The sequence below is a fragment of the Triturus cristatus genome, chromosome 1_1 (genome assembly GCF_964204655.1).
Source record: "Triturus cristatus chromosome 1_1, aTriCri1.1, whole genome shotgun sequence".
Taxonomy (NCBI): Eukaryota; Metazoa; Chordata; class Amphibia; order Caudata; family Salamandridae; genus Triturus; species Triturus cristatus.
In genome coordinates, this window is record NC_140579.1 from 1,144,252,051 (window position 1) to 1,144,275,649 (window position 23,599).

Here is a 23,599-nt window from a genome sequence, read left to right on the forward strand (position 1 = left end):
GCATTCCACCCTTCTAGAGGGACACGACATGTACAGTACCTGAAACCCGGGTAAAATCAGACATAGCCTCAGCTCCACAAAATGGATGCTGCCACCACAGACACAAGTCTGCCCTCCTGCTGCTGGGAGTCCTTCCAGCTTGGTAGGTGTGGACAAAGGGTTTCCTGCCAGGGGAGGTGCGTGCACCACCCCAGACAGGATTTTGTGTATTGGTCAGGTAGGGCTTGAAAGAAACCAGACATGCCTGTGGCTCACAAGGAGCCTCGGTGCATATGCCAGTTCAAACCGGTCCTGGGGCACACCAGTCCCGGGCCTGGGGCGAGCTGGACAAAGGATTGGGGGTGTAACCATCCCCCTTCCTGGTCCCACCCATAGGGAGGGACCTAGCAGGTAGTCCGGCCCCTAGAATCCGCTTAAAGGTAGGAGCTGTGTCCTAAGACTTCAGACATCCTGGAATCAACTTAACACTAAGAAGAAGACGGGAACTTCGACGCTCTGTAGCAGAGAGGACTGAAGCCAATCTCCCCTGTGGTCAGGGAGTGACCACCTTGCTAACGCAAGCACCATCCAGCGAATCAACGTCTGCTTTGCCGCCGCCTCCCGCCGGAGCCCGAGCCCAGAGACTGACAAGACCTGGACCTCCAGACCTCTCACCGCCTGATCCACAGTCCCTGAAAAGAGGAGACCCGTGGAGGCACCGAGACACGTGGAGCCAGCCATCTTGGAACGACTACGACAAGCTGACAAGTGCAACAACCGAGGCTCCCTCCAAGTTGTGCTTTGTGATCTGAGAAGCCCAACACCCGAGCAGCATCTGCACCAAAGGTGAGCCCTCCAGCATCTCCACGATCTGCCTGGGGCCCTTCTGCATTTTGCCACTCGACGCGCCTAACCGGTTGCTGGCCCGCTGGCTAGTAGCCATCTTGGCAACGAACTTCAAGAAATACACCGCTGGTCTGGTTGCTCCAGACTGGCCCTTGCTTCCCTCCAAAGGAGCAGTCCTTCTGACCTTGCTGGTCAGAACCATCAGCTTATTTCACCTCCTACAACAATTGCTTTTGCCAAGGCTTGTTTGCATCGATCAAGTCGCCGACACCGCCGACAGCGAGAGCCTGCGTGGGACAGCTTTTGAACCGACTCCTGGACGTCGTTGACCTCCAGGGACCACGTGGCTGCAGAGACAAGCTACACCTTTCTTCCTGTTTGCACCCGACATTGCCTGGTACCCACCTGGTGCCACGCCGGTCACTGGCTAGTGACTGTGAACACTGTCCCCTCTGCTTACAGGTCTTCAACATCTCCGATCCACTCTTGGATCCACTGCATCTCCCCCGGACCGACCGCCTGCAGCATCTTTGTCTTCAGGCTCCACGGAACAGATAGAAGAAACCCGACGCACTTCGAGGCCTATGCACCCGCTTCCTGTGGGTGAGGTAAAGCTGGCACACCTGTGCCCAAGTGTAGTATTACATCTCTAGTGCCTGTGTTCCAAATCTTGAGTTCCTAGTCCATCCGGAGATCCTCTTTGCAGTAACTTTGTACTTTTTACGCACCCATTGAAACCTATGGGAGCACGCGTGTGACTATTTGCTCTGCACACGCCACCCGTGGACCTCCTGGTCACTAACTGAAGTTAGCTCCTTGTAGGCCCAGCGATTCTAGAGGCCCTAGGCCTTTTCCCTTTTCTGTTCGTGGTACTTATACCACTATTTTAGTATATGGTTCGAGTGGCCACCAGGGCCTATCCATATAAAGTGCAACTTCTGTGTATTCTACTGTAATCTTGTTTGACGATTTGTGCTCCTGTGCTCATAAAGAGACTAGGGGTTACTTTGAGAAATAAATAAATATATATTTTGAATATATATCTGTGTGGTGTCCTTTCATTGGTATAAAAGGGGGTTACATTTGGTAAAACAGCTGGCTTAACACGCTTCACGAGTTTAGCCTCAAAGACTGCTTAGCCTACGCTACCACTAGGGCAGCTAGTCCGAAAAGGTTGACTTACAACCACACCATAAGGGTTGCTTGGCATGGTACAAGGTGGTCACTTTAACTAGTGAACATCATATACGAGGCCAACTTCTCACATTTCCCAAGAAGCCCGCAGAGCTAGGGTTCAAAAACTACAGCTAGACATTTTGCTAAAAAAGGGTCATTTTTCAGTGCGAAATTGAGGTGTGACCACGTTGAGTTTTGCGCCGTTTCCTGTCGCGGGCACTAGGCCGAACCACACAAGTGAGGTACCTTTTTCTCGTAAGACATTGGGGAACGCGGGGTGGGTGGAAGTTTGTGGATCCACGCTGATTCCGGAACTTTCCACCACAGAAATGTGGGGAAAATGTGTTTTGCAAGGGATTCTGGGTAACAGACCCTGGTGGGAGGCAGTCAAGTCACCCCATCTTGGATTTCCCTGGGTGTCTAGTTTTCAAAAATGTATAGGTTTGCTAGGTATCGCAGGTGCCCGCAGAGCTAGGGTTCAAAAACTACAGCTAGACATTTTGCCAAAAAAGGGTCATTTTTCACTGCGAAATTGAGGTGTGATCACGTTGCGTTTTGCGCCATTTCCTGTTGCGGGCACTAGGCCGACCCACACAAGTGAGGTACTGTTTTTCTCGTAAGACTTTGGGGAACGCGGGGTGGGTGGAAATTTGAGGATCCACGCTGATTCTGGAACTTTCCACGACAGAAATGTGGGGAAAATGTGCACTAGGCCGACCCACACAAGTGAGGTACTGTTTTTCTCGTAAGACTTTGTGGAATGCGGGGTGGGTGGAAATTTGTGGATCCACGCAGATTCCGGAACTTTCCACTACAGAAATGTGGGGAAACTGTGTTTTTTGTGACAATTTTTTAGGTTTGCAAGGGATTCTGGGTAACAGACACTGGTGGGAGGCAGTCAAGTCACCCCATCCTGGATTCCCCTGGGTGTCTAGTTTTCAAAAATGTATAGGTTTGCTAGGTTTCCCAAGGTGCCCGCAGAGCTAGGGTTCAAAAACTACAGCTAGTCATTTTGAAAAAAAAGGGTCATTTTTCACTGCGAAATTGAGGTGTGACCACGATGCGTTTTGCGACTTTTCCTGTCACGAGCACTAGGCCGAACCACACAAGTGAGATACAGTTTTTCTCGTATGACTTTGGGGAACATGGGGTGGGTGGAAATTTGTGGATCCACGCAGATTCCGGAACTTTCCACCACAGAAATGTGGGGAAAATCTGTTTTTTTTGACAATTTTTTAGGTTTGCAAGGGATTCTGGGTAACAGACCCTGGTGAGAGGCAGTCAAGTTACCCCATCCTGGATTCCCCTAGGTGTCTAGTTTTTAATAATGTATAGGTTTGCTAGGTTTCCCAAGGTACCCGCAGAGCTAGGGTTCAAAAACTACAGCTAGACATTTTCCCAAAAAAGGGTCATTTTTCACTGAGAAATTGAGGTGTGACCACGTTGCGTTTTGCGACGTTTCCTGTCGCGGGCACTAGGCCGAACCTCACAAGTGAGGTACCTTTTTCTCGTAAGACTTTGGGAAACACGGGGTGGGTGGAAATTTGTGGATCCACGCTGATTCCGGAACTTTCCACGACAGAAATGTGGGGAAAATGTATTTTTTTGGACAATTTTTTAGGTTTGCAAGGGATTCTGGGTAACAGACCCTGGTGGGAGGCAGTCAAGTCACCCCATCCTGGATTCCCCTGGGTGTCTAGTTTTCAAAAATGTATAGGGTTGCTAGGTTTCCCAAGGTGCCCGCAGAGCTAGGGTTCAAAAACTACAGCTAGACATTTTGCCAAAAAAGGGTCATTTTTCACTGAGAAATTGAGGTGTGACCACGTTGCGTTTTGCGCCGTTTCCTGTTGCGGGCACTAGGCCGACCCACACAAGTGAGGTGCTGTTTTTCTCATAAGACTTTGGGGGACGCAGGGTGGGTGGAACATTGTGGATCCACGCAGATTCCGGAACTTTCCACGACAGAAATGTGGGGAAAATGTGTTTTTTTTGACAATTTTTTAGGTTTGCAAGGGATTCTGGGTAACAGACCCTGGTGGGAGGCAGTCAAGTCACCCCATCTTGGATTCCCCTGGGTGTCTAGTTTTCAAAAATGTATAGGTTTGCTAGGTTTCCCAAGGTGCCCGCAGAGCTAGGGTTCAAAAACTACAGCTAGACATTTTGCCAAAAAAGGGTCATTTTTCACTGAGAAATTGAGGTGTGACCACGTTGCGCTTTGCGCCGTTTCCTGTTGCGGGCACTAGGCCGAGCCACACAAGTGAGGTACTGTTTTTCTCGTAAGACTTTGGGGAACGCGGGGTGGGTGGAAATTTGTGGATCCACATTGATTCCGGAACTTTCCACGACAGAAATGTGGGGAAAATGTGTTTTTTTGAAAATTGTTTAGGTTTGCAATGGGTTCTGGGTAACAGACCCTGGTGGGAGGCAGTCAAGTCACCCCATCCTAGATTCCCCTGGGTGTCTAGTTTTAAAAAATGTTTAGGTTTGCTAGGTTTCCCAAGGTGCCCGCAGAACTAGGGTTCAAAATCTACAGCTAGTCATTTTGCCAAAAAAGGGTCATTTTTCACTAAGAAATTGAAATGTGACCACGTTGCGTTTTGCGCCGTTTCCTGTCGCGGGCACTAGGCCGAACAACACAAGTGAGGTACTGTTTTTCTCGTAAGACTTTGGGGAACGCGGGGTGGGTGGAAATTTGTGGATCCACGCAGATTCCGGAAATTTCCACCACAGAAATGTGGGGAAATGTGTTTTTTTTAACAATTGTTTAGGTTTGCAAGGGATTCTGGGTAACAGACACTGGTGGGAGGCAGTCAAGTCACCCCATCCTGGATTCCCCTGCGTGTCTAGTTTTCAAAAATGTATAGGTTTGCTAGGTTTCCGAAGGTGCCCGCAGAGCTAGGGTTCAAAAACTACAGCTAGTCATTTTGCCAAAAAAGGGTAATTTTTCACTGCGAAATTGAGGTGTGACCACGATGCGTTTTGAGACTTTTCCTGTCGCGAGCACTAGGCCGAACCACACAAGTGAGATACCGTTTTCTTTGTATGACTTTGGGGAACGTGGGGTGGGTGGAAATTTGTGGATCCACACAGATTCCGGAACTTTCCACCACAGAAATGTGGGTAAAATGTGTTTTTTTGACAATTATTTAGGTTTGCAAGGGATTCTGGGTAACAGACCCTGGTGAGAGGCAGTCAAGTCACCCCACCCTGGATTCCCCTGGGTGTCTAGTTTTCAAAAATGTATAGGTTTGCTAGGTTTCCCAAGGTACCCGCAGAGCTAGGGTTCAAAAACTGCAGCTAGTCATTTTGCCAAAAAAGGTTAAATTTTCACTGCGAAATTGAGGTGTGACCACGATGTGTTTTGTGACGTTTCCTGTCGCGGGCACTAGGCCGAACCACACAAGTGAGGTACCTTTTTCTCGTAAGACTTTGGGGAACGCGGGGTGGGTGGAAATTTGTGGATCCACGCTGATTCCGGAACTTTCCACCACAGAAATGTGGGGAAAATGTGTTTTTTTGGACAGTTTTTTAGGTTTGCAAGGGATTCTGGGTAACAGACCCTGGTGGGAGGCAGTCAAGTCACCCCATCTTGGATTTCCCTGGGTGTCTAGTTTTCAAAAATGTATAGGTTTGCTAGGTATCCCAAGGTGCCCGCAGAGCTAGGGTTCAAAAACTACAGCTAGACATTTTGACAAAAAAGGGTCATTTTTCACTGCGAAATTGAGATGTGATCACGTTGCGTTTTGCGCCATTTCCTGTAGCGGGCACTAGGCCGACCCACACAAGTGAGGTACTGTTTTTCTCGTAAGACTTTGGGGAACGCGGGGTGGGTGGAAATTTGTGGATCCACGCTGATTCCGGATTTTTCCACGACAGAAATGTGGGGAAAATGTGTTTTTTTGGACAATTTTTTAGGTTTACAAGGGATTCTGGGTAACAGACCCTGGTGGGAGGCAGTCAAGTCACCCCATCCTGGATTCCCCTGGGTGTCTAGTTTTCAAAAATGTATAGGTTTGCAAGGTTTCCTAAGGTGCCCGCAGAGCTAGGGTTCAAAAACTACAGCTAGACGTTTTGCCAAAAAAGGGTCATTTTTCACTGAGAAATTGAGGTGTGACCACGTTGCGTTTTGCGCCGTTTCCTGTCGCTGGCACTAGGCCGACCCACACAAGTGAGGTGCCATTTTTCTCATAAGACTTTGGGGAACGCGGGGTAGGTGGAAATTTGTGGATCCACGCAGATTCCGGAACTTTCCACAACAGAAATGTGGGGAAAATGTGTTTTTTTTGACAACTTTTTAGGTTTGCAAGGGATTCTGGGTAACATACCCTGGTGGGAGGCAGTCAAGTCACCCCATCTCGGATTCCCCTGGGTGTCTAGTTTTTAAAAATGTATAGGTTTGCTAGGTTTCCCAAGGTGCCCACGGAGCTAGGGTTCAAAAACTACAGCTAGTCATTTTGCCAAAAAAGGGTAATTTTTCAATTTTTCACTGCGAAATTGAGGTGTGACTACGTTGCGTTTTTCGCCGTTTCCTGTCGCGGGCACTAGGCCGACCCACACAAGTGAGGTGCCATTTTTCTCGTAAGAATTTGGGGAACGCGGGGTGGGTGGAAATTTGTGGATCCACGCAGATTCCGGAACTTTCCACAACAGAAATTTGGGGAAAATGTGTTTTTTTTGACAATTTTTTAGGTTTGCAAGGGATTCTGGGTAACAGACCCTGGTGGGAGGCAGTCAAGTCACACCATCCTGAATTCCCCTGGGTGTCTAGTTTTAAAAAATTAATAGGCTTGCTAGGTTTCCGAAGGTGCCCGCAGAGCTAGGGTTCAAAAACTACAGCTAGACATTTTGCCAAAAAAGGGTCATTTTTCACTGCGAAATTGAGGTGTGACCACGTTGCGTTTTGCGCCATTTCCTGTCGCGGGCACTAGGCCGACCCACACAAGTGAGGTACTGTTTTTCTCGTAAGACTTTGGGGAACGCGGGGTGGGTGGAAATTTGTGGATCCACGCTGATTCCGGAACTTTCTACGACAGAAATTTGGGGAAAATGTTTTTTTTTGGACAAATTTTTAGGTTTGCAAGGGATTCTGGGTAACAGACCCTGGTGGGAGGCAGTCAAGTCACTCCATCCTGGATTCCCCTGGGTGTCTAGTTTTCAAAAATGTATAGGCTTGCTAGGTTTCCGAAGGTGCCCGCAGAGCTAGGGTTCAAAAACTACAGCTAGACATTTTGCCAAAAAAGGGTCATTTTTCACTGCGAAATTGAGGTGTGACCACGTTGCGTTTTGCGCCATTTCCTGTCGCGGGCACTAGGCCGACCCACACAAGTGAGGTACTGTTTTTCTCGTAAGACTTTGGGGAACGCGGGGTGGGTGGAAATTTGTGGATCCACGCAGATTCCGGAACTTTCCACGACAGAAATGTGGGGAAAATGTGGTTTTTTTGACAAATTTTTAGGTTTACAAGAGATTCTGGGTAACAGACCCTGGTGGGAGGCAGTCAAGTCACTCCATCCTGGATTCCCCTGGGTGTTTAGTTTTCAAAAATGTATAGGTTTGCTAGGTTTCCCAAGGTGCAAGCAGAGCTAGGGTTCAAAAACTACAGCTAGACATTTTGCCAAAAAAGGGTCATTTTTCACTGAGAAATTGAGGTGTGACCACGTTGCGTTTTGCGCCGTTTCCTGTCGCGGGCACTAGGCCGACCCACACAAGTGAGGTACTGTTTTTCTCGTAAGACTTTGGGGAACACGGGGTGGGTGGAAATTTGTGGATCCACGCTGATTCCGGAACTTTCCACGACAGAAATGTGGGGAAAATGTGTTTGTTTTGACAATTTTTTAGGTTTGCAAGGGATTCTGGGTAACAGACCATGGTGGGAGGAAGTCAAGTCACCCCATCCTAGATTCCCCTGGGTGTCTAGTTTTAAAAAATGTTTAGGTTTGCTATGTTTCCCAAGGTGCCGGCAGAGCTAGGGTTCATAAACTACAGCTAGACATTTTGCCAAAAAAGAGTCATTTTTCACTGAGAAATTGAGGTGTGACCACGTTGTGTTTTGCGCCGTTTCTTGTCGCGGGCACTAGGCCGACCCACACAAGTGAGGTGCTGTTTTTCTCATAAGACTTTGGGGGACGCGGGGTGGGTGGAAATTTGTGGATCCACGCAGATTCCGGAACTTTCCACGACAGAAATGTGGGGAAAATGTGTTTTTTTTGACAATTTTTTAGGTTTGCAAGGGATTCTGGGTAACAGACCCTGGTGGGAGGCAGTCAAGTCACCCCATCTTGGATTCCCCTTGGTGTCTAGTTTTCAAAAATGTATAGGTTTGCTAGGTTTCCCAAGGTGCCCACAGAGCTAGGGTTCAAAAACTACAGCTAGACATTTTGCCAAAAAAGGGTAATTTTTCACTGAGAAATTGAGGTGTGACGACGTTGGGTTTTGCGCCGTTTCCTGTCGCGGGCAGTAGGCCGAGCCACACAAGTGAGGTACTGTTTTTCTCGTAAGACTTTAGGGAACGCGGGGAGGGTGGAAATTTGTGGATCCACGTTGATTCCGGAACTTTCCACGACAGAAATGTGGGGAAAATGTGTTTTTTTTGACAATTTTTTAGGTTTGCAATGGATTCTGGTTAACCGACCCTGGTGGGAGGCAGTCAAGTCACCCCATCCTGGATTCCCCTGGGTGTCTAGTTTTAAAAAATGTTTAGGTTTGCTAGGTTTCCCAAGGTGCCCGCAGAACTAGGGTTCAAAATCTACAGCTAGACATTTTGCCACAAAAGGGTCATTTTTCACTAAGAAATTGAGATGTGACCACGTTGCGTTTTGCGCCGTTTCCTGTCGCGGGCACTAGGCCGAACCACACAAGTGAGGTACTGTTTTTCTCGTAAGACTTTGGGGAACGCGGGGTGGGTGGAAATTTGTGGATCCACGCAGATTCCGGAACTTTCCACCACAGAAATGTGGGGAAATGTGTTTTTTTTAACAATTTTTTAGGTTTGCAAGGGATTCTGGGTAACAGACACTGGTGGGAGGCAGTCAAGTCACCCCATCCTGGATTCCCCTGGGTGTCTAGTTTTCAAAAATGTATGGGTTTGCTAGGTTTCCGAGGAGCCCGCAGAGCTAGGGTTCAAAAACTACAGCTAGTCATTTTGCCAAAAAAGGGTCATTTTTCACTGCGAAATTGAGGTGTGACCACATTGCGTTTTGCGCTGTTTCCTGTCGCGGGCACTAGGCCGATCCACACAAGTGAGGTGCTGTTTTTCTCATAAGACTTTGGGGAACGTGGGGTGGGTGGAAATTTGTGGATCCACGCAGATTCCGGAACTTTCCACGACAGAAATATGGGGAAAATGTGTTTTTTTGGACAATTTTTTAGGTTTGCAAGGGATTCTGGGTAACATACCCTGGTGGGAGGCAGTCAAGTCACCCCATCTCGGATTTCCCTGGGTGTCTAGTTTTCAAAAATGTATAGGTTTGCTAGGTTTCCCAAGGTGCCCGCAGAGCTAGGGTTCAAAAACTACAGCTAGTTATTTTGCAAAAAAGGGTAATTTTTCAATTTTTCACTGCGAAATTGAGGTGTGACTACGTTGCGTCTTGCGCCATTTCCTGTCGCGGGCACTAGGCCGACCCACACAAGTGAGGTGCCATTTTTCTCGTAAGACTTTGGGGAACGCGGGGTGGGTGGAAATTTGTGGATCCACGCAGATTCTGGAACTTTCCACGACAGAAATGTGGGGAAAATGTGTTTTTTTTGACAATTTTTTAGGTGTGCAAGGGATTCTGGGTAACAGACCCTGGTGGGAGGCAGTCAAGTCACACCATCCTGGATTCCCCTGGGTGTCTAGTTTTAAAAAATTAATAGGCTTGCTAGGTTTCCTGTGAGAAGTTGGCCTGGTATATGCTGTTCACTAGTTCTAGTGACCACCTTGTACCATGCCAAGCAACCCTTATGGTGTGGTTGTAAGTCAACCTTTTTGGACTAGCTGCCCTAGTGGTAGCGTAGGCTAAGCAGTCTTTGAGGCTAAACTCGTGAAGCGTGTTAAGCAAGCTGTTTTACCAATAGCAACCCCCTTTTATACCAATGAAAGGACACCACACAGATATATATTCAAAATATATATGTATTTATTTCTCAAAGTGACCCCTAGTCTCTTTATGAGCACAGGAGCACAAATCGTCAAACAAGATTATCACAGAATACACAGAAGTTGCACGTTATATGGATAGGCCCTGGTGGCCACTCGAACCATATACTAAAATAGTGGTATAAGTACCACGAACAGAAAAGGGAAAAGGCCTAGGGCCTCTAGAATCGCTGGGCCTACAAGGAGCTAACGTCAGTTAGTGACCAGGAAGTCCACGGGTGGCGTGTGCAGAGCAAATAGTCACACGCGTGCTCCCATAGGTTTCAATGGGTGCGTAAAAAGTACAAAGTTACTGCAAAAGGAATCTTCCGGATGACCTAGGAACTTAAGATTTGGAACACAGGCACTAGAGATGTAATACTACACTTGGGCACAGGTGTGCCAGCTTTACCTCACCCACAGGAAGCGGGTGCATAGGCCTCGAAGTGCGTCGGGTTTCTTCTATCTGTTCCGTGGAGCCTGAAGACAAAGATGCTGCAGGCGGTCGGTCCGGGAGAGATGCAGTGGATCCAAGAGTGGATCGGAGATGTTGAAGACCTGTAAGCAGAGGGGACAGTGTTCACAGTCACTAGCCAGTGACCAGCGTGGCACCAGGTGGGTACCAGGCGATGTCGGGTGCAAACAGGTGATGAGGGGTAGCTTGTCTCCGCAGCCACGTGGTCCCTGAAGGTCGACGACATCCAGGAGTCGGCTCACGAGCTGTCCCACGCAGGCTCTCGCTGTCGGCGGTGTCGGCGACTTGATCGAAGCAAACAAGCCTTGGCAAAAGCAATTGCAGGAGGATTCGGAAATCAGCTGTTGGTTCTGACCAGCAAGGTCAGAGGGATTGCTCCTTTGGAGGGGAGCAAGGGCCAGTCTGGAGCAACCAGACCAGCGGTGTTTGTCGTAGATTTCGTCGCCAAGATGGCCACTAGCCAGCGGGCCAGCAACCGGTTAGGCGCGTCGAGTGGCAAAATGCAGAAGGGCCCCACGCAGATCGTGGAGATGCTGGAGGGCTCACCTTTGGTGCAGATGCTGCTCGAGGGTTGGGCTTCTCAGGACCCAAAGCACAACTGGGAGGGAGCCTCGGTTGTTGCACTTGTCAGCTTGTCGTAGTCGTTCCAAGATGGCTGGCTCCACGTGTCTCGGTGCCTCCACGGGTCTCCTCTTTTCAGGGACTGTGGATCGGGCGGTGAGAGGTCTGGAGGTCCAGGTCTTGTCAGTCTCTGGGCTCGGGCTCCGGCGGGAGGCGGCGGCAAAGCAGACGTTGATGCGCTGGATGGTGCTTGCGTTAGCAAGGTGGTCACTCCCTGACCACAGGGGAGATTTTCTTCAGTCTTCTGTGCAGCAGAATGTCGAAGTTCCCGTCTTCTTCTTAGTTTCAAGTTGATTCCAGGATGTCTGAAGTCTTAGGACACAGCTCCTACCTTTAAGCGGATTCTAGGGGCCGGACTACCTGCTAGGTCCCTCCCTAAGGGTGGGACCAGGAAGGGGGGTGGTTACACCCCCAATCCTTTGTCCAGCTCGCCCCAGGCCCGGGACTGGTGTGCCCCAGGACCGGTTTGAACTGGCATATGCACCGAGGCTCCTTGTGAGCCACAGGCATGTCTGGTTTCTTTCAAGCTCTACCTGCCCAATACACAAAATCCTGTCTGGGGTGGTGCATGCACCTCCCCTGGCAGGAAACCCTTTGTCCACACCTCCCAAGCTGGAAGGACTCCCAGCAGCAGGAGGGCAGACTTGTGTCTGTGGTGGCAGCATCCATTTTGTGGAGCTGAGGCTATGTCTGATTTTACCCGGGTTTCAGGCACTGTACATGTCGTGTCCCTCTAGAAGGGTGGAATGCTAACCCCGTCGCCAGAATTGGCGAGGGGTTAGTATTCCCATTCGTATGACACCTTACTCGACATGTTTTGATAAAGCCAAACCAAAGATAGCATTTAACCGCGAGGTTCATAATGCACTTAAGAGTATATGGTATGACGATATCTGGAAACAGTAGAAGGAAGTTGTTCCGACCACTGCAGACAGGCTCAGCTCATGCCAGAGCACCATCTCACATGGAACCAAGCACTCTGCCTTCAGGATTGTTAAGGCCTGCCATAGGAGTGACTTATAGGTTACCAGGTGTCCCATTTAAGTTTAGGTATAGGTATACTACACCTAAGTAAGAGGTGATTACACCAACTTACCCCAGCTGAGTGATCAGCCAGTTGTGTCAGATTGTTAGGCCAAGCCTGGGGTGGCATAATACATGCTTCAGCCCCTGGCAGGCCTTGGATACACCAATGCCCTGGGTACCTAGTGTACACTGGTACAGGGGCTGACAGGGTGATCCAACCAATTGGGTATGTACCTAGGGTACATGGAGTCTATTTTACAGAGAGAGCAGATAGCCTGAGAGCCTGAATGGCAGGATCTCAGGCCAACTAAGTCGAAAAACCAGCTAGACACTAGGCAAAAATTTGGGGGTAACCATAGTCAGATATCCACCTTCCTACACAACCCCCCCCCCAAACGAAGGGAGATAAGGCTGACCTTGACCAGGTAAGCCTATATTGCCCAAGTGGCCATATAAGGAGGAACCAGCACTGGCATGGTTACCCCCTGTCTCATGGTCCACTAAGCAATCCCTCACCCTAAGGGTATCAGAGGGTCTCCACCATAGGGAATCTCTACCTGTGGTGTGTCTTGGCAAAGTAAAAGGCTGGTGTTGAGATGGAGTACTGAAGTGAGTGTCCTCAAAGTGAGGCCTCAGCTTCCTCCAATCATCCTCCACCATGGATGCCTTTCTTTCTTTAACTGAGTTGCACTGTGCTCTCAGGGTCAGCCTCTGGCTACCTAAAGCTGGAGGCTGGGTCCCTTTTGTGGGCTTACTGGAGGGACAGGTCAGGTTTGGGGCCCTAAGGTCCCATGTTTGCCTGTGCCCAACAGAATCCCCCTGGGGGAGGTCCCTAACTACCTGTAAAGGAGATCCCTCAGGAATGTTTTTACCCATCACCTGACTAGGGCTACTAGCCAGGCAATCCTCATTCTTTTGATGGGGGGGTTCTTGTGGACAGGGGCCCTCTGGGGGTCCACTGGCCTCCCTGACCTCTGCAGCCCTGGGCTGACTGAGGCAGGGTAGAGAGAGGCAGGCTACCTGCACCAGACTGGATCCCACCTTGGAAGGGGCCACTGACATCAGAGGCTCTGCCAGGCCAGGCCTGGCTACCTCTGGGGCAGTTCCTTCACAAGGGGTGAGGTCAGATCCCTGAGGAGGCTGACCTTTTCCTAATGTCTGGGGAGAGGGAGACTTTTCTTCCTCCCCACTACTCTCAGTTTGTGTGGAGTGATCCATTGTTTCAGGCTTCACTACACCTATGTCAGTCTGAGTATAGGCTGAGACCATTACAGCCTTGCCAACCTTTTCAGGGGGGCACTCAGTTTGTGTTTGAGCTGTGACTGTCACAGCTCTGCCAGTCCCTACAGGGAAGTCTGTCTGTGCCTGGGCTGTGGCTACCACTGCCCTTCCAACCTTTTCAGGGAGGAAATCTATTTGGACAGGGGTTGTGAATGGCACAACCCCCCTACCCTTTTGTGAAAGGCCTACCATTTTAGAATGGGTGTCTTGTTCAACTCCAGCCCAAGCTGAGAGTTCTAAGTCATTCCCCAGTAAGCAGTCTACAGGCAAGGTTGGGGACACTGCTACCCTTTTAGGGCCAGTGACCCCTCCCCAGCTGAGACATACCTCTGCCATGGGATGACTGTTCTGTTTGCCATCAATGTTAGTCACCTGGTAGGAGAAACCGGGCAAAAGCTGCTCAGAGGGAACTAGCCAATGGGCCACCATTGTGATGCTAGCCCCAGTGTCTCTGTAGGCCTCAGCTTTTGTACCATTGATGTAGGGCTCCTGTCTGTACCTACCCAAAGTGTTGGGACAGGCAGTGAAGTTGGCAAACCCCATGCCACCATCACAGACAAGAGTGGTTGCTGTAGGGGAATTGGCTAAGCCAGGGTCCCCCTGTGTTCCCCAAGTAAACCCACCCAGATTTCTGGGGGCACTCCCACCACCTGGGGGATTACTGCTGACAGTAATAGGTGGTGTGACAGGAGTAATTGGAGGAACAGTTTTGTTTTTAGCCCTTGGGCAACCGCTGTCAGTTTTCCAATGCCCAGGAGTTTTACACTCATGGCAGTAGGGCTTTTTAGCTGTGGTAGAGGAGGGAGCTTGGGACCCACCACCCTGTGTGGAGTTTTGGGGCCCTGAGGAAGGTTTCTCTTTTTCTTTATCCCCACCCTTCTCTTGAGGCTTGGTGGTATCTTTCTTTTGGTCACCACCCTGGTTTTTAGGCCTGATCCTGGTCCTGACCCATTTATCTGCCCTCTTTCCCAATTCTTGGGGAGAGGTCAAATCTGAGTCTACCAGGTGTTGATGGAGAAGCTGGTTTTGACAATTACTTAAAATCTGCTCTCTCATCATCAAATTGTACAATCCTGTATAATCAGACACCTTACTTCCCAGCAACCAACCCTCCAAAGCCTTAGTGGCACATTCCACATATTCAGACCAGTCCTGAGTCTGTGTCTTCTGGGTGTCTCTGAACATTAACCTGTACTGTTCAGTGGTTAAGCCTAACCCATCAACTAGGACACTCTTCAGGACTCTGTAATTTCTGACATCCTCTTCTCTAACAGTGAGGAGTCTATCTCTGCCTCTCCCCTCAAAGGAGAGCCATAAGATTGCTGCCCACTGGTCTTCAGGAACCTGCTGCACTTTGCAGGCTCTCTCAAGAGCAGTCATCCATTTGTGGATGTCATCCCCACTTTTGTAGGGGGGCACAATCTTGGACAGGTTCCTATTGTCAAAGACCCTATCTTTGTCCCTAGGGACATTGCTGCCACCAGTGGGTATAGACCCACTCTCTCTATGCTGCCTAGCCTTGCTCAGTTTTTCTTCCATCAGGGCTACTTCTAGCTCCTGCTTCCTGATCCTCAGCTGGGCTTCTTGCATCTTGGCCTCATGTTCCCTCCTCTGAGGGGTGGTCATCCTTCTCCTGGAGTGACCTTGAGAGCCTCTAGAGCCATGGGAAGCATTGGAGTCACCTGAGCGATTCCTTTGCCTTCCAAGCCCTGTGTTAAGTCCACTGGGGAGATCCAGTGGGGTGAACCCACTGTCAGTCCCCAATAGCCTTGGTTTAGCTGGGCCAAGTATAACACTTGGCACCGGGCTAGTTCTCCCTTCATCCTCACCACTGTCTGTATCCCCCTCACTTTCCTCCTCTGTAGTATGGTTTTCATCTAAGGGATGGCTATTGGAAAGGGGTACCTCAGTGGCATCTTCAGAAGGGGGGCCTCCTGTTCCTGTCCCTAAGGGGGCTAACTGGGAAGCTCTCTTGAGCTCTCTTTGATTCTCATCCTCTTGCAAGAGTGCTCTGAGCACAGCAGAGGTAGGGTTCTTGGGCTGTTTAAGGCCTCTAAGAGTTGCCAACTGCCTGAGCTCATTCTGATTAAGGGTAGCAAAGATGGATGGTGCCCTCGGGGGGTCACTCTCAACAGAGATGGGTACAGTGGACCCCTCTGCCCCAGCCATTGCTCTTAAGTGTGGGTGGATGTGTTGCAATCTACCTACACTTGGGTTTACCTACTAAACCTATCTAGTAGTTGTAGTCAGGGTGTGCTACTCCCTTTGCTCTACAACAACTAAGTTCAGTAGAACTTAAGTATATCTAATCTTGTTTTATATGTACCTACAGGTACCTATGTGATATTTCAATTGGTAACCAAGAGATTACAATGGTAAAACACAGCAAGCTCAAATCCAACCGCTGCTCACCAATGTGAGAAGTTGGCCTGGTATATGCTGTTCACTAGTTCTAGTGACCACCTTGTACCATGCCAAGCAACCCTTATGGTGTGGTTGTAAGTCAACCTTTTTGGACTAGCTGCCCTAGTGGTAGCGTAGGCTAAGCAGTCTTTGAGGCTAAACTCGTGAAGCGTGTTAAGCAAGCTGTTTTACCAATAGCAACCCCCTTTTATACCAATGAAAGGACACCACACAGATATATATTCAAAATATATATGTATTTATTTCTCAAAGTGACCCCTAGTCTCTTTATGAGCACAGGAGCACAAATCGTCAAACAAGATTATCACAGAATACACAGAAGTTGCACGTTATATGGATAGGCCCTGGTGGCCACTCGAACCATATACTAAAATAGTGGTATAAGTACCACGAAAAGAAAAGGGAAAAGGCCTAGGGCCTCTAGAATCGCTGGGCCTACAAGGAGCTAACGTCAGTTAGTGACCAGGAAGTCCACGGGTGGCGTGTGCAGAGCAAATAGTCACACGCGTGCTCCCATAGGTTTCAATGGGTGCGTAAAAAGTACAAAGTTACTGCAAAAGGAATCTTCCGGATGACCTAGGAACTTAAGATTTGGAACACAGGCACTAGAGATGTAATACTACACTTAGGCACAGGTGTGCCAGCTTTACCTCACCCACAGGAAGCGGGTGCATAGGCCTCGAAGTGCGTCGGGTTTCTTCTATCTGTTCCGTGGAGCCTGAAGACAAAGATGCTGCAGGCGGTCGGTCCGGGAGAGATGCAGTGGATCCAAGAGTGGATCGGAGATGTTGAAGACCTGTAAGCAGAGGGGACAGTGTTCACAGTCACTAGCCAGTGACCAGCGTGGCACCAGGTGGGTACCAGGCGATGTCGGGTGCAAACAGGTGATGAGGGGTAGCTTGTCTCCGCAGCCACGTGGTCCCTGAAGGTCGACGACGTCCAGGAGTCGGCGCACGAGCTGTCCCACGCAGGCTCTCGCTGTCGGCGGTGTCGGCGACTTGATCGAAGCAAACAAGCCTTGGCAAAAGCAATTGCAGGAGGATTCGGAAATCAGCTGTTGGTTCTGACCAGCAAGGTCAGAGGGATTGCTCCTTTGGAGGGGAGCAAGGGCCAGTCTGGAGCAACCAGACCAGCGGTGTTTGTCGTAGATTTCGTCGCCAAGATGGCCACTAGCCAGCGGGCCAGCAACCGGTTAGGCACGTCGAGTGGCAAAATGCAGAAGGGCCCCACGCAGATCGTGGAGATGCTGGAGGGCTCACCTTTGGTGCAGATGCTGCTCGAGGGTTGGGCTTCTCAGGACCCAAAGCACAACTGGGAGGGAGCCTCGGTTGTTGCACTTGTCAGCTTGTCGTAGTCGTTCCAAGATGGCTGGCTCCACGTGTCTCGGTGCCTCCACGGGTCTCCTCTTTTCAGGGACTGTGGATCGGGCGGTGAGAGGTCTGGAGGTCCAGGTCTTGTCAGTCTCTGGGCTCGGGCTCCGGCGGGAGGCGGCGGCAAAGCAGACGTTGATGCGCTGGATGGTGCTTGCGTTAGCAAGGTGGTCACTCCCTGACCACAGGGGAGATTTTCTTCAGTCTTCTGTGCAGCAGAATGTCGAAGTTCCCGTCTTCTTCTTAGTTTCAAGTTGATTCCAGGATGTCTGAAGTCTTAGGACACAGCTCCTACCTTTAAGCGGATTCTAGGGGCCGGACTACCTGCTAGGTCCCTCCCTAAGGGTGGGACCAGGAAGGGGGGTGGTTACACCCCCAATCCTTTGTCCAGCTCGCCCCAGGCCCGGGACTGGTGTGCCCCAGGACCGGTTTGAACTGGCATATGCACCGAGGCTCCTTGTGAGCCACAGGCATGTCTGGTTTCTTTCAAGCCCTACCTGCCCAATACACAAAATCCTGTCTGGGGTGGTGCATGCACCTCCCCTGGCAGGAAACCCTTTGTCCACACCTCCCAAGCTGGAAGGACTCCCAGCAGCAGGAGGGCAGACTTGTGTCTGTGGTGGCAGCATCAATTTTGTGGAGCTGAGGCTATGTCTGATTTTACCCGGGTTTCAGGCACTGTACATGTCGTGTCCCTCTAGAAGGGTGGAATGCTAACCCCGTCGCCAGAATTGGCGAGGGGTTAGTATTCCCATTCGTATGACACCTTACTCGACATGTTTTGATAAAGCCAAACCAAAGATAGCATTTAACCGCGAGGTTCATAATGCACTTAAGAGTATATGGTATGACGATATCTGGAAACAGTAGAAGGAAGTTGTTCCGACCACTGCAGACAGGCTCAGCTCATGCCAGAGCACCATCTCACATGGAACCAAGCACTCTGCCTTCAGGATTGTTAAGGCCTGCCATAGGAGTGACTTATAGGTTACCAGGTGTCCCATTTAAGTTTAGGTATAGGTATACTACACCTAAGTAAGAGGTGATTACACCAACTTACCCCAGCTGAGTGATCAGCCAGTTGTGTCAGATTGTTAGGCCAAGCCTGGGGTGGCATAATACATGCTTCAGCCCCTGGCAGGCCTTGGATACACCAATGCCCTGGGTACCTAGTGTACACTGGTACAGGGGCTGACAGGGTGATCCAACCAATTGGGTATGTACCTAGGGTACATGGAGTCCATTTTACAGAGAGAGCAGATAGCCTGAGAGCCTGAATGGCAGGATCTCAGGCCAACTAAGTCGAAAAACCAGCTAGACACTAGGCAAAAATTTGGGGGTAACCATAGTCAGATATCCACCTTCCTACATTTCCCACGGTGCCCGCAGAGCTAGGGTTCAAAAACTACAGCTAGACATTTTGCCAAAAAAGGGTCATTTTTCACTGCGAAATTGAGGTGTGACCACGTTGCGTTTTGCGCCATTTCCTGTCGCGGGCACTAGGCCGACCCACACAAGTGAGGTACTGTTTTTCCCGTAAGACTTTGGGGAACGCGGGGTGGGTGGAAATTTGTGGATCCACGCTGATTCCGGAACTTTCTACGACAGAAATGTGGGGAAAATGGTTTTTTTTGGACACATTTTTAGGTTTGCAAGGGATTCTGGGTAACAGACCCTGGTGGGAGGCAGTCAAGTCACTCCATCCTGGATTCCCCTGGGTGTCTAGTTTTCAAAAATGTATAGGTTTGCTAGGTTTCCCAAGGAGCAAGCAGAGCTAGGGTTCAAAAACTACAGCTAGACATTTTGCCAAAAAAGGGTCATTTTTCACTGAGAAATTGAGGTGTGAACACGTTGCGTTTTGCGCCGTTTCCTGTCGCGGGCACTAGGCCGACCCACACAAGTGAGGTGCCATTTTTCTCGTAAGACTTTGGGGAACGCGGGGTGGGTGGAAATTTGTGGATCCACGCAGATTCTGGAACTTTCCACGACAGAAATGTGGGGAAAATGTGTTTTTTTTGACAATTTTTTAGGTTTGCAAGGGATTCTGGGTAACAGACCCTGGTGGGAGGCAGTCAAGTCACTCCATCCTGGATTCCCCTGGGTGTCTAGTTTTCAAAAATGTATAGGTTTGCTAGGTTTCCCAAGGAGCAAGCAGAGCTAGGGTTCAAAAACTACAGCTAGACATTTTGCCAAAAAAGGGTCATTTTTCACTGAGAAATTGAGGTGTGAACACGTTGCGTTTTGCGCCGTTTCCTGTCGCGGGCACTAGGCCGACCCACACAAGTGAGGTACTGTTTTTCTCGTAAGACTTTGGGGAACACGGGGTGGGTGGAAATTTGTGGATCCACGCTGATTCCGGAACTTTCCACGACAGAAATGTGGGGAAAATGTGTTTGTTTTGACAATTTTTTAGGTTTGCAAGGGATTCTGGGTAACAGACCCTGGTGGGAGGCAGTCAAATCACCCCATCCTGGATTACCCTGGGTGTCTAGTTTTCAAAAATGTTTAGGTTTGCTAGGTTTCCCAAGGTGCCGGCAGAGCTAGGGTTCAAAAACTACAGCTAGACATTTTGCCAAAAAAGGGTCGTTTTTCACTGAGAAATTGAGGTGTGACCACGTTGCGTTTTGCGCCGTTTCCTGTCGCGGGCACTAGGCCGACCCACACAAGTGAGGTACTGTTTTTCTCGTAAGACTTTGGGGAACGCGGGGTGGGTGGAAATTTGTGGATCCACGCAGATTCCGGAACTTTCCACGACAGAAATGTGGGGAAAATGTGTTTTTTTTGACAATTTTTTAGGTTTGCAAGGGATTCTGGGTAACAGACCCTGGTGGGAGGCAGTCAAGTCACCCCATCTTGGATTCCCCTGGGTGTCTAGTTTTCAAAAATGTATAGGTTTGCTAGGTTTCCCAAGGTGCCTGCAGAGCTAGGGTTCAAAAACTACAGCTAGACATTTTGCCAAAAAAGGGTCATTTTTCACTGAGAAATTGAGGTGTGACCACGTTGCGTTTTGCGCCGTTTCCTGTCGCGGGCACTAGGCCGAACCACACAAGTGAGGTACTGTTTTTCTTGTAAGACTTTGGGGAACGCGGGGTGGGTGGAATTTTGTGGATCCACGTTGATTCCGGAACTTTCCACGACAGAAATGTGGGGAAAATGTGTTTTTTTGGATAATTTTTTAGGTTTGCAAGGGATTCTGGGTAACAGACCCTGGTGGGAGGCAGTCAAGTCACCCCATCCTGGATTTCCCTGGGTGTCTAGTTTTAAAAAAATGTTTAGGTTTGCTAGGTTTCCCAAGGTGCCCGCAGAACTAGGGTTCAAAATCTACAGCTAGACATTTTGCCAAAAAAGGGTCATTTTGCACTAAGAAATTGAGATGTGACCACGTTGCGTTTTGCGCCGTTTCCTGTCGCGGGCACTAGGCCGAACCACACAAGTGAGGTACTGTTTTTCTCGTAAGACTTTGGGGAACAAGGGGTGGGTGGAAATTTGTGGATCCACGTAGATTCCGGAACTTTCCACGACAGAAATGTGGGGAAAATGTGGTTTTTTTGACAATTTTTTAGGTTTGCAAGGGATTCTGGGTAACAGACCCTGGTGGGAGGCAGTCAAGTCACCCCATCTTGGATTTCCCTGGGTGTCTAGTTTTCAAAAATGTATAGGTTTGCTAGGTATCCCAGGTGCCCGCAGAGCTAGGGTTCAAAAACTACAGCTAGACATTTTGCCAAAAAAGGGTCATTTTTCACTGAGAAATTGAGGTGTGACCACGTTGCGTTTTGCGCCGTTTCATGTCGCGGGCACTAGGCCGACCCACACAAGTGAGGTGCCGTTTTTCTTGTAAGACTTTGGGGAACGCGGGGTAGGTGGAAATTTGTGGATCCACGCAGATTCCGGAGCTTTCCACAACAGAAATGTGGGGAAAATGCGTTTTTTTTGACAACTTTTTAGGTTTGCAAGGGATTCTGGGTAACATACCCTGGTGGGAGGCAGTCAAGTCACCCCATCTTGGATTCCCCTGGGTGTCTAGTTTTCAAAAATGTATAGGTTTGCTAGGTATCCCAAGGTGCCCGCAGAGCTAGGGTTCAAAAACTACAGCTAGACATTTTGCCAAAAAAGGGTCATTTTTCACTGAGAAATTGAGGTGTGACCACATTGCATTTTGCGCCGTTTCTGTCGCGGGCACAAGGCCGACCCGCACAAATGAGGTGCCATTTTTCTCGTAAGACTTTGGGGAACGCGGGGTGGGTGGAAATTCGTGGATCCACGCAGATTCCGGAACTTTCCACAACAGAAATGTGGGGAAAATGTTTTTTTTTTGACAATTTTTTTTAGGTTTGCAAGGGATTCTGGTTAACAGACCCTGGTGGGAGGCAGTCAAGTCACCCCATTTTGGATTCCCCTGGGAGTCTAGTTTTCAAAAATGTATAGGTTTGCTAGGTTTTCCAAGGTGCAAGCAGAGCTAGGGTTCAAAAACTACAGCTAGACATTTTGCCAAAAAAGGGTCATTTTTCACTGAGAAATTGAGGTGTGACCACGTTGCGTTTTGCGCCGTTTCCTGTCGCGGGCACTAGGCCGACCCACACAAGTGAGGTACTGTTTTTCTCGTAAGACTTTGGGGAATGCGGAGTGGGTGGAAATTTGTGGATCCATGCTGATTCCGGAACTTTCTACGACAGAAATGTGGGGAAAATGTTTTTTTTTGGACAAATTTTTAGGTTTGCAAGGGATTCTGGGTAACAGACCCTGGTGGGAGGCAGTCAAGTCACTCCATCCTGGATTCCCCTGGGTGTCTAGTTTTTAAAAATGTATAGGTTTGCTAGGTTTCCCAAGGTGCAAGCAGAGCTAGGGTTCAAAAACTACAGCTAGACATTTTGCCAAAAAAGGGTCATTTTTCACTGAGAAATTGAGGTGTGACCACGTTACGTTTTGCGCCGTTTCCTGTCGCGGGCACTAGGCCGACCCACACAAGTGAGGTACTGTTTTTCTCGTAAGACTTTGGGGAACACGGGGTGGGTGGAAACTTGTGGATCCACGCTGATTCCGGAACTTTCCACGACAGAAATGTGGGGAAAATGTGTTTGTTTTGACAATTTTTTAGGTTTGCAAGGGATTCTGGGTAACAGACCCTGGTGGGAGGCAGTCAAGTCACCCCATCCTGGATTCCCCTGGGTGTCTAGTTTTAAAAAATGTTTAGGTTTGCTAGGTTTCCCAAGGTGACGGCAGAGCTAGGGTTCAAAAACTACAGCTAGACATTTTGCCAAAAAAGGGTCATTATTCACTGAGAAATTGAGGTGTGACCACGTTGCGTTTTGCGCCGTTTCCTGTCGCGGGCACTAGGCCGACCCACACAAGTGAGGTGCTGTTTTTCTCATAATACATTGGGGGACGCGGGGTGGGTGGAAATTTGTGGATCCACGCAGATTCCGGAATTTTCCACAACAGAAATGTGGGGAAAATGTGTTTTTTTTGACAATTTTTTAGGTTTGCAAGGGATTCTGGGTAACAGACCCTGGTGGGAGGCAGTCAAGTCACCCCATCTTGGATTCCCCTGGGTGTCTAGTTTTCAAAAATGTATAGGTTTGCTAGGTTTCCCAAGGTGCCCGCAGAGCTAGGGTTCAAAAACTACAGCTAGACATTTTGCCAAAAAAGGGTCATTTTTCACTGAGAAATTGAGGTGTGACCACGTTGAGTTTAGCGCCGTTTCCTGTCGCAGGCACTAGGCCGAACCACACAAGTGAGGTACTGTTTTTCTCGTAAGACTTTGGGGAACGCGGGGTGGGTAGAAATTTGTGGATCCACGCTGATTCCGGAACTTTCCACGACAGAAATGTAGGGAAAATGTGTTTGTTTTGACAATTTTTTAGGTTTGCAAGGGATTCTGGGTAACAGACCCTGGTGGGAGGCAGTCAAGTCACCCCATCCTGGATTCCCCTGGGTGTCTAGTTTTAAAAAATGTTTAGGTTTGCTAGGTTTCCCAAGGTGCCCGCAGAACTAGGGTTCAAAATCTACAGCTAGACATTTTGCCAAAAAAGGGTCATTTTTCACTAAGAAATTGAGATGTGACCACGTTGCGTTTTGCGCCGTTTCCTGTCGCGGGCACTACGCCGAACCACACAAGTGAGGTACTGTTTTTCTCGTAAGACTTTGGGGAACGCGGGGTGGGTGGAAATTTGTGGATCCACGCAGATTCTGGAACTTTCCACGACAGAAATGTGGGGAAAATGTGTTTTTTTTGACAATTTTTTAGGTTTGCAAGGGATTCTGGGTAACAGACCCTGGTGGGAGGCA